Source organism: Papio anubis, chromosome 11 (assembly GCF_008728515.1).
Source record: "Papio anubis isolate 15944 chromosome 11, Panubis1.0, whole genome shotgun sequence".
Taxonomy (NCBI): domain Eukaryota; kingdom Metazoa; phylum Chordata; class Mammalia; order Primates; family Cercopithecidae; genus Papio; species Papio anubis.
The window spans coordinates 121,299,244-121,311,535 of record NC_044986.1 but is presented as its reverse complement, the minus strand read 5'-3'; positions in this window follow the sequence as shown (position 1 = coordinate 121,311,535).

Genomic DNA, 12,292 nt, shown 5'->3' with positions numbered 1-12,292 from the left:
AGAGCTTGGATGATGGTGGGCAGGTGAGTGAGACTGCAATCTCATAATTCTGTTACATCTGGAAAGTGGAGTGTTCTGAGTGGGAGGAGGCAGCAAGCGTGAATTATAACATGTGAATTGTGAACTGTAGGGTGTGGAGTATAAAGTATGAAATGGTAAAATGCTGACTCTATATAATATTTGACAAATTGAGGGTTCATATTGTCAGCCCTAGGGCAACCACTAAAAATAAGTTTAAAATATGTCTAGTACAGAATTGCAGTGGAGAGAATAAGGTGGAATTCTAAAAATAAGTTACATAAAATAAAAGCAGTTAAAGGGCAACAGAGGAGCAAATAGAAGTGACAAATGAAAGAAAATCACAAAATGGCACGATTAAATCCAACTATGTCAATAATGACAGTAAACGTAAATAGACTAAAGATCCCATCAGAAGGCAGAATTTTTCAGACTAGATAAAAAGCAATATGTACTTCCTAAAAGAAATGCTATTTTAAAAAAAGAAAAATTACTTGAATTACAAGGAAAGAAAATGTACAACATGCAAACCAATAAAAGTATGCTAACATAGCTATATCAACATATTAAAAGTAGACTTCATAATAAAGAGTACTAAAGAGAAAAAGAGAATTATAAGGAAGATATACTATCTTAAATATATATCTAATGGCAAAGCTTGAAACTTCAAGCTTTATTAAGAAATGAACTAAAACAAATAACAGTAAACACTATCCTTGAACTAAAATAAGTGAACTAAAACAAGTTCAGAATCAGTACTTGATAAAACAATTAGACAAACTGTCAGTATATAAAAAACTGTGTATATGATTATATATTATATATAATAATAAGTATATATAAAACTGTCAGCATGAGGGGCTGAGAATGATGGCTTCCAGCTTCAACCATGTCCCTGCAAAGGACATGAACTCATTTTATTTATGGCTGCATAGTATTCCACGGTGTATATGTGCCACATTTTCTTTATCCAGTCTCTCATTGATGGGCATTTGGGTTGGTTCCAAGTCTTTGCTATTGGAAATAGTGCTGCAATAAACATACATGTGCATGTGTCTGTGTAGTAGAATGATTTATAATCCTTAAGGTATTCTCAGCAAACTAACACAGGCACATAAATCCAAATGCCGCATGTTCTCACTCATAAGTGGGGGCTGAACAATGAGAACACATGGACACAGGGAGGGGAACATCACACACCGGGACCTGTCGGGGGGGTGGGGGGCTAAGGGAGGGAGAGCATTAGGATAAATACCTAATGCATGCAGGGATTAACACCTAGATGATGGGTTGATAGTTGCAATAAACCATCATGCAATACATCATCATCATGTAACCAACATGTTACATCATGTATATCTATGTAACAAACCTGCATGTTCTGCACATGTATCCCAGAACTTAGAGTAAAAACAGAAAAATGATATAGGATATAAAGATTCTCTTACATACACACACACACACACACACACACCATATACACACATATACACTCACATACACATGTATTGGATCCATAATAATTTTTATATATCACAAGTTAATAATAAAAATCCAAACAATCCAAGTAATTTTTTTTAAAAAAAGCATGGCAAACTATTTGAACAGACAAAGATATTCAGGTATTAAGATTTTTCTTAATCTTAGAATATGAAAAGATGTTCCACTTTACTCATCATGGAAGTGCTAACTAAAATTAAAATGAGATAACACTTCACACACTCGAATGACTAAAATTAAAAAGGCTGACAATACCAAAAATTAATGAGGATGTGGAGCACGTGAAACTCACATACCTTGCTGATGGGAATGTAAAACTCCACACCCACTGTAGAAAATAGTTCTGCAGCTTTTTATAAAATTAAACCTATGAACCAGCAAGTTCAGTCCAATGGATTTATCTATCAGAATTTTAAAAACAAGCTAACCACAATGCCGCCAAAGCCTTATACACCAGTGTTTGGAGCAGTTTTATTCATAATAGTCACACTGGAAACAACCCAAATGCCTGTCCACCGTTGGAATGAAACACCATTCAGCAGTAAAAAGGGACATACTTTTTGTGCGGATCTGACACATCGTAATATTGATAATCTTAAAAGCATAAAGCCAATTCAAAGAAGTCAGATACAAAAGAGTATGTTCTATATGATTCAATTTATGTGAAGTTCTAAAACATGCAAAAGTTATAGTGGTGAAAACTAGCTTAGGTGGCTTGGGGTGGGGTAGGGGGTAGACAGAGGGATGTGAAGGGACAGGTGGGAGCATTCTAAAGTCATAGAAATGTTGTGTGTCTGGATCAAGGTGGTGATCACGTGTCAAAACTGGTCAGTCTATACACTAAAAACACGTGCATTTAATTTACGGTAGACTGTTGCCAATAAAGTTTATTTTAAGTCAATTAATTTTTTAAAAGGAAGACATAGACCTCCAGATCTATTTTGGATAAGTTCCAAAATGTAGTTAGCAGACCATTAGGAAGACTGAAAAAGTGTATTAAAAGATGGCACAGTTTCCCAAAGATTGCCATTTTCCTCCAGAATCCTATAGATGCTAATTTTCATTGGTGACAACCAGGCATAGTCAGGCATCCACTAGTCCTGTGCCAGGACCCAGGCAAGGCAGCAGAATCCCCAAATCATATCTCTTTTCTTCTCTCTTCTCTCCTCTCTCCTCTCTCCTCTTCTCTTCTCTTCTCTTCTGAGATGGAGTTTCACTCTTGTCATCCAGGCTGGAGTGCAATGGCACAATCTTGGTCCACTGCAACCTCTGCCTCCCGGGTTCAAGTGATTCTCCTGCCTCAGCCTCCCAAGTAGCTGAGATTAGAGGTGCATGCCACCATGCCTAATTTTTTTTTTTTTTTTTTGTATTTTTAGTAGAGACGGGGTTTCATCATGTTGACCAGGCTAGTCTCAAATTCCTGACCTCAGATGATCCACCCGCCTTGGCCTCCCAAAGTGCTGGGATTACAAGCATGAGCCACAGCACCTGGCCAATCATATATTTTCTTACATCTCCTTCCCCACATTGCACTTGTAGACTCTTCCTCCCCAGGACTGCGTGGCCGTAGTTTTTTGTAACATGCTGCTAGCCCTATATCACCGCACCAGCCAAGGCTTTACAGCATCTGGACTTTACCTCTGAAGATTAGACAAAGAGAATGCTGACTAGGGAAACCCAGTCTGGTTTTATTCTTAGCCTATGATAGCTATGGGAAGCTGGAAGCTGAAGGATATGATGAAGATAGTGAAAACGACACTCGAAAAACCAGCTCAAAATTCATCATTAGGCATATTCCCTGAACTCATCTAATCATTTGAGTTCCAGACTATTCCCTTCCTACGTGCAAATTCTGACTGGGATTCTGGTGTATTTATGGAAGACATGATCACAAAGTTAGTTAGGATTGTAAAAGAGTGTAAGATTTAAAGAACTATGCTATAGGAAAGGAAGAGTCTCTGCCAGCTTTCAGAAAACAAAACAAAACAAAACAAAAAGTCAGTTCCCTAAGACAAGTCACAGTTTCTCTTTCCCACACTCATGTGCAATATAGAATCCCTTCCTGGGTTCATCAAGGCCACAGTAGACAAAGGGGTCTTATGACATACAAGACAGGGAGATGAGAACTCAAGCTCATCAGGAGAGAAGAAGGGGCACCCTGTGGTCAGACGTGAATTTCAAAATGGCTACCTGAACTATGTGCTGAGCAACATAACATTTGTTCTATCAAATAGTAAGGATCGGTCAGAGAGGTGGCTCACACCTCTAATACCAGAACATCGGGATGCCTAGGTGCGCATATCACCTGAGGTCAAGAGTTCGAGACCAGCCTGGCCAACATGGTGAAACTCTGTCTCTACTAAAAATACAAAAACTAGCCAGACGTGGTGGCGGGTGCCTGTAATCCCAGCTACTCAGGAGGCTAAGGCATGAAAATTCCTTGAACCTGGGAGGTAGAGGTTGCAGTGAGCCAAGACTGTGCCACTGCACCCCAGCCTGGGCAACAAGAGCAAAACTCCATCTCAAAAAAAAAAAAAAAAAAAGTTAAGGATCAATTGTTTGGTTGGAATTTAATTTTTCTTGTTTAACTATTTATAATAACCTGCAGTATTGTCTTATGATGCTGAGGCTGATTTGAAAAACTACAGATTTACCAAAAAGTTCTTATAAAATTCTGGATTTATTAACTCTTTTTCCTAAATTGGGTAACTTCCAGGAGTTACTAATGAAGTCAAACGTTTGTCTCTGTCCTCCTGTAGCTTATTAGTAAGTGAATATTGGAAGCGCAGGGGCAGAGACTTTGTCAGCTGAAATACTAAGACTCTGCCATCAACACTGGGAGAGATGCACAAGGACAAGTTGACCTTCATCTACATCCCGCGGGTGTTGTGTTAACATTTTTAGTGCCCTAATCAAGAACCCTCCTGAAGTGGTTACTCAGCAATTTAAGTATCACGCAAATCCATACCACAGGCTTTGTTCAAAAGCACAAAGGATGTCAGAAATATTTTCTTCACTGGTAAAATGAATGATGCTTCACATAATGTTCAGTGAAAAAGATTGTATGAGCCCGGGCATTCCTGCAGCCTGACCTTCAGTGTCAACAAGAAGCCCCCTGGTCCTACGGGCCTCATCTTTCCAGAGGCCTCTGCCACCTGAACCTGCCTGTGCAGTGGGCGGGTCCTGCCAGCAAAACCCTCCTGTTTCACACGCCAGCATGGAACACCCGACAGTGCAGAACAGAGCTACCAAAGCAGGTTAGCTGGGTTTTTAAAAATAGACTTTAATTTATATATATATATAAATTATATATGTGTATATATATACTTTAAGTTCTGGAGTACATGTGCAGAACGTGCAAATTTGTTACATAGGTATACATGTGCCATGGTGGTTTGCTGCACCCATCAACCCATCCATCATCTAGGTTTGAAGCCCCACATGCATTAGGTATTTGTCCTAATGCTCTCCCTCCCCCAGACCCCCACCCCCAGACAGGCCCTGGTGTGTGATGTTCCCCTCCCTGTGTCCATGTGCTTTCATTGTTCAACTCCCGCTTATGAGTGAGAACATGCAGTGTCTGGATTTCTGTTCCTGGGTTAATTTGCTGAGAATGATGACTTCAGCAGTTTTATGTTCAGCAAAATTGAGCAAAAGGTACAGATTTCCCATAAACTCTCTGCCCCCATCCACCTATGGCTTCCTTCATTATCAATAAACATCCCCCACCACCAGACTGGTGCATTTGCTGCAAACAACGAAGCTTCACAGGCACATCATTACCAACCAGAGTCCACAGCAGGGCTCCCTCTCGGTGCTGTCCTCCTGGTGTTCTGTGGGTTTGTACAAACATATGATGATATAGATTTACTGTTACAGTATCCTACAGAGTAGTTTCACCTCCTCAAAATGCCGTGCTCCACTTACTCATCCTCCCCTTCCCCTAACCCCTGGCAGCCACTGATCTTTTCACTGTCTCCATAGTTTTACCTTTTCCAGAATGCCATGGAGTCAGAATCTTGCAGGATGTCACCTTTTCAGATTGGCTTCTTTCACTCAGTAACATGCATTTAAGGTTCCTCCACGTCTTTTCATGGCTTGATAGGTCATTTCTTTTCAATGCTGACTGAATAATATTCCATTGTCTAGCGTATTTAAGACCATTGATGTTTAACACAATTATTGATATAGCTGGATTCGTATCTACCATGTTTGTTACTTTTTCTATATGTTGCTTTGTTCTCTGTTCCCATGTCGTCTTCTACTTTGTTTTTACCTTTTGTGATATTATTTGTATGACAATTTTTGTGTCTGTTATGAAAATATGTATGTCAGAATTATATGTACAATTTTATTGTAACAAAAACAAAGAAAGCAAATATATTTATATACATAGATATATTTTGGTATTTTGACTGTAAACACACACATACACATGCACACACACATCCCATATACACACACACACACACACACACACACACTCTCTCTCTCCTCTCCCTCTAAATGCCATAGCTGACCAAAAGAATCTGTTAGTGAAAGCCAAATTGTTTAGGTCAGTTTGCGGAATGAGGATTAGCTTTTAGTGGCTTATTTAAAAGGTACACCCTGACACTCTCAATTCCTTTTGCCCCATTCACAAAATAATAGATATGTTATAGTCTCTCAGACAGAGTAAATGCAAGGTGAGGGGCTTCAAGCACCTTGTGAGGGAGGAAATACTAATTTCGTTTTGCAGGTAAGGAAAGTGAAGTTATGTTACGGAACAGGCAGGAGGCCACCAACTACTCGAGCAGAGGAAACCAGGACTAAAACACCAGCATGGTGACCCCATCATCTCTGTGTCTGCAGAGGTGGAGCCCTTGCTCCCACCTGCCTTGCATCACAAGATCAAGGTGACCAGAAGAAGCTTCTCTCTGGACCCTTGATGCATTTGAAGTGCTGGAATAGAAACCAAAGGGTAAGGATAATATATTTGTTAGCAATTTCATCAGAGGTGGCAGGAGACAGTGAAAGCCTTAACCGTAAACAGGAAGCAGAGAGCAGTGTTGGCCATTTCCAAGGGCAGGACGTGTATGAGACAGGCATGTTTGAATTGGGGGGAAACCTGTGCTTTATCTTGTCCCCTATTTCCTGAGAGGGTCTCATGGACATTTCAACATAAGAAGCAATTATATGGTAAGAGTAATTTCCCTGAGCAGGCGGATGTATTTTCTGCTTATTGAAATCAGGGGTTGTAAAAAGAGTTGAATGCAGCTGAGAAGGGATAACCCTCCTGGATATGGGAAGAGCCGTGTATATTTTGCAGAATGGATAAACTGTTGGTGGTTCAACGATTTTTGGAAGCGGTTTGCAAAACTGCTGTGGGGGACAGATAGGTAAATGCTGATTGATTCATTGAAGGATGCTGGCTCCAGCTGAAGCCAATGACTGGAAAGGTGTACTCTGGAGTTCTATTTCTTGTCCCACACCTAATTTGCTGCTCCTGAGGCAAGCTATTTCAATTCACCATGCCCCGGCTTCCTCCTCAGATGGATTTCACCTCATTTGTTAGTAAGGCTTACGCTGGCTGAAACACAGCCTACATAAGAACAAGGTGATATTGGCAAGTGGGTGGAAAAAAAAATTGGATAAAGAGGTCAAGTGAACAATGGTAATAAAGGCTGAATGTGTTTAGCCTGAAATGCTATGAGTTGCAGATTTACAGCCATCATTGCTCCCTGAAATCCACAAGAACATTGACAGGAACAAAAGTCTGAGTGTCTCTGTGGGAAGCGTTTCCTCTAGGATCTAGGTCTTATTCACCCTATGATCCATGAATAAACTATTTAATAGCCCAGTGCTCTCCTTTTATTTTATTAAGAGATGACCATAAAGGTCAAACTTTAGTATCCTAGTCAGCAGAATCAAATTTCTTCTCACTAAGACGCTATGTCCTTATCTAAGGTGTGATTCAGATTTTAGTGTATTCAAATTGTATTCAGTTTCTCAAAAGAGCTCCCAAATTGTCCAAGAAAGACATCATTCAAAAAGTGTGAAGTCCCTAGACTGCAGGATCTGATAAACTTAACTTGAAATGAAAATAGTAATGAAAAATTTATATTTAAAAATGTGTTTCAGGAATAAGAAGAAATGAAATTATGACACATGCCACGCATGGAATCTTTTTTCTTTTTTTTTTTTTTTTGTGTGTGTGTGTGTGTTTTATGAGACAGGGTCTTGCTCTGTCACCCAGGCTGGAGTGCAGTGGTGCCATCTCTGCTCACTGCAACCTCCACCTCCCAGGTTCAAGCTATTCTCCTGCCTCAGCCTCCCCAGTAGCTAGGATTACAGGCACCTGCCACCAGGTCCAGCTAATTTTTGTATTTTTAGTAGAGACGGGGTTTCACCATGTTGGCCAGGCTGGTTTCAATCTCCTGAACTCAAGTGATCCACCCACCTTGGCCTCCCAAAATGCTTGGATTTCAGGCATGAGCCACAGCGCCTGGTTGAACCTTGAGGATCTTATGCTAAGTAAACTAAGCCAGTCACAAAAGGACGAATACTATATGAGTCCACTTTAATGTGGTACCTAGAATAGTCAAATTCACAGAGGCAGAAAATAGATGAGGAGTTACCAGGGTCTAGGAGGAGGAGAGAATGGGGGGTTATTGTTCAATGGGTGCAGAGTTTTAGTCTGAAATGATAAAAAGAGTTCTGGAGAAAAATGGTGGTGATAGTTGCACAAGAACGTGAATGTACTTGCCCCTGAACTCTATACCTAAAAATTGTTAAAATGGTAATTACATTATGCATATTTTACCTTATTAAAGGTGTGTGTGTGTGTGTATTACAGTAGACTTCCTAACACTACATGTAAAGCAAAGATTTAACAGCTGTATCAAGAAAAAGCACATAATATGGGTAAGCTTGCAAAAAAAAAAAAAAAAAGAAGAAGGTATACTTTCCAAACTCTTAATTAGTCTTTATCCAGGGAAAATGTGAAACAAACTTTCACAAGGAAGTCCTTGACTAGAACCTATGTAATCTCCGAGATATATCCGTCCCTTCTCAGCATGGGAACAAGGAACAGGAAAGACAGGACAGAAAAGATGGAGAAATTACTACTGCCTCACATACGTTATCACCATGTATGGGTTTTGTTGTTGTTGTTGTTGTTGGTTTGATTATTTTATTTCAAATAGCAAGACTTCATCAAATATAAAAACACAGTCAACTATATATATTGGATACATACTGGCTACAATGAATACTGAAGGGTTAAATTTGTTGAGAGTCTTTTCTGGATGTGTGGACATTGGCTACACTGTATGTTGGCTTTATCATATGATCTGGTGGACATATGTTCTTGTGGACACTGTCAGAGATGGCATGTTCTTGCTCTTTGGAATCAGGGGGGTCCAGAAGCTGAACATGTATGAGTTTCCAAGGACATTAATTCCTTAATGCCACTAACTTTATAAAGCATGTTAAAATAATACATCTTCCTAATAAAAAATAGCCCCTAGAATAATTAATGAAGAGAAAAGAGGAAGCAAAAGGATGGTTTGGTATATTCAGATGGGGGAGAAATGAAAAACATAAAAGAGATCAGGAAAAAGGAGAAGAAAAAGAGGAAAACAGTTTAAAGTGAGGATAGTTTAAACAAAAACAGTTTAACATAGGATTGCAGGCCAGAAAAGAATCAGAAATAGGGAGGTGGACAGGGCAACATGGTTCTTAAGCCCTCTTGCTGGTTTACCTACTGAAATGCAGAATGGTTTAGCTAGACAGTGATGTGGTCGAGAACCTTAGAACAGGCTGTTAGAGTTGTGGACCCCAAAGCACACAGACCAGGACACGACTTTACCATATTGGATCAATGAACTGTCACCAGCAACCAGTCTAAGAAGAAGATGATGACCCACTGTGTAAGATGTGACTCTTACACAGTCCGTAGAGACATAAAAGTGCAAAACATCTGTCCTCAGTTGTGCATTTTTGTTAGGAGATGGGTAAATACTTAAAGTCATTCTCTACTTATTTAATGAATCCTGGCAGAGGATTAATTGCATTTAAAGCACCTTATCAATTTATGCCTAATGTTCCATTATTGGAACGCTAAGCATGTGGGAGTTATCCTCCTGTTGGTCCCTCTCTAACCGCAGCTCTTACTGATGGGAAGGCAGCACTTGGAAATGGGAAGGACAAGCGTGCAACATTTCAATTCCTGCTGTATCAGATGCAGAAGCAACAACAACAGGACCCCAAAATGCTCCAAGTGCCTTCCCACCCTTCCCCACTGAGCACTCCCTTAACTTCTTCAGCTGAATTTGGGCTTCCATAGGACCTGATGGGGTGGAGATGAGAGAGTCTGTATCCAATAGAACCAGGCAAGCTTGAGTCTCTCCTTCCTGTTCTCCAGTATATTCAGATGGGTGAGTATGCGCTTCAGTCCCCCTTGGGGACCCAGAGACTTGGGCTCCATCCTTAATCATTTATGCCTGAGGTTGCAGTTTTTTGAATTTGAAAAGTCAGACCTGAACAATGACCTGGGTCATCTTGTCAAAACTGCATGCTGCAGTCTACCTCCCCAAAACACAACGACTTCCATCTTAGGAGTTATCGCAGGAGACCTTGAAGCATTGCAAGAAACTCCATGTGGCCCTTGGATGATGGTGGAGCTCTCTCAGACTTGAGGATCCCTTGGTAACTCAGGGAAGCTTTCCAGAGAGACTTGGTATTTACACGCATCCTGAGAACCCTCATCCTGACGAAGTCAGCCAATCAGAACAGGTGCTAAGAAATGTCCTGTCTTGGCCGAAGTGATCAGTGACAGAGCCTCAACTCACTGGCAAGTGTTGTTGCAGCTGACAGGACTACCCTGGATGTCCTCTTGGTGGGCCAAGGCAGAATCTGTGCAGTCACTAATACATCCTACTCTTCTTGGATGAATGCCTCAGACCATGTGAAAACGTCCACTCAGAAACCTAATGAGAGAGCCACAGGGCAATCTGTGGTGGCACCTGATGGTTTGTGACAGGGTTAGCAAATGTTCACTGAGAAGAGTCAGCCAGTAATTATTTTGGGCTTTGCAGGCCGCAAGTGCCATGATGCAACCTCTGCCTTTACAGTGCAAGAACAGTAAGAAAACACATACGCGAAGGAGAGACGTGAGCAATGGTCGGCCGCCTCCCAGTTCGTGCAGTTTGCTCAGTTGGCTATATCCCGGACTTGGGGTGGGGTGTCATAGCTCAGGTCACCACTGCAGATTGCCCTCATGCTGTTGTTAGCAGCCTAAACTGCATGGTAGAGGGGGAATAATTGACCAGATTAATCATAGTGGCCAGTGGAGAGGTATGCTCATGGGAAAATTCATCGTTGTTTTGGAAGATAATTTTTCACGGGCCTCTGGATTTGGGTACACCTTGTGAGCAGAGGCACTGGCCACCCTGTGTCTCAGCTCATCTTTCCAAGGGTATCTGAATAGCAAACACTATGAAAGGTCCTTTTATGAAGGAGACCCCCGCCATGACTTTTTCTAGAGCAGGTGAATGATACACTTCCCACCCATTATTAAAGCTCTGGGTTCCCTAAGTTCAGCGCCCCTCTCCTGCATCACCACCCCATGCATATGTGCTTCCATGCCTCCGTCTGGGAAAACTCACATCCTTACCTGTGGGACTTAGGGAACAACCGGCACTAACTCAAAACACAAGATGCTCCACCTGGCTGCTACACCACAAGTGGTAAAGTCTTTCGTCGCTTACCCGTGAGTGTCATGTCTTTTGACACCATCCATAAAACTGTGGCTGCATAGCTTGTTGGTTGCAAGTAGGATAAAAATCTTAGACTTTTCACAGCCCTTGACATTCCCAATAGAAAGCTACGCAGTTCCTGTGTCTTCAGAGCAGCTTCATGGCTGAATGTGAATGACCTTAAATCAGCAATGGGCTTTGAAAGCTTCAGATGAACATCTTCATAAAAATGTAAAATGATATTATGAATTTAGGGGCTGTGTATACAGCCTTCATTTTAAACTCAGTATCTTCATGCACTAAAGGAAAAATCACTCTAATCACTCAAAAGGCACTTCGGGGAGTATTCAAAATATGGGAGTAATATTCAAATAATAATTTTGCTTTATTGTGATTTGTGGGCAAATTCAATAGTCATATGGATATTAATATTCCATGGGAGGAAGAGAGAGAGCAAATATATATATTCTGAATGAAGGAAGTTGATAGCAGGGCAGGAGCAGGCCATTAACTCCAGTCACCGAGGAGATTTTCTTTCCTTTCAATAACCTCGAATGCAGTTATTCTGCCGTTTAATATCATTATTTTTATTCTGAGTGGACCATTCATTTTATAAATCAATTAGTTTGACTAATCATTAATTTTCCTAGTAGTTGATTTTGTTCAAGTTACTCAGAAGCTCTTTGGCCCATCTCTCTTTCCAATCTTTCTATTCTTTGCCTCTTCTTTCCATTCATCATTTTCTCAATAACTTCCCTGGGAACTGCAAAGCAAATTATTTGGTAGCATACTTCATTAGGAGGGAGTTTTGCGTGAAAAGAGAACATTTTATTTAAGATTTGAAATTCGTGACTGTTCTTAAAGTCTTTTTTGCTATTTGATCACAATTAGAAAGTTAATGTCAGCTCCTTGATGAGAATGAGATGAATTTTACACAAATACTCTCTGCAGCTGTGGACTGCAGGATGCAGTGGAGCCTCCTGCAGCCTCTTGTGTCTAATGGGTCCTGCTCAGAAGCTGCTTCATGTAAACAAATA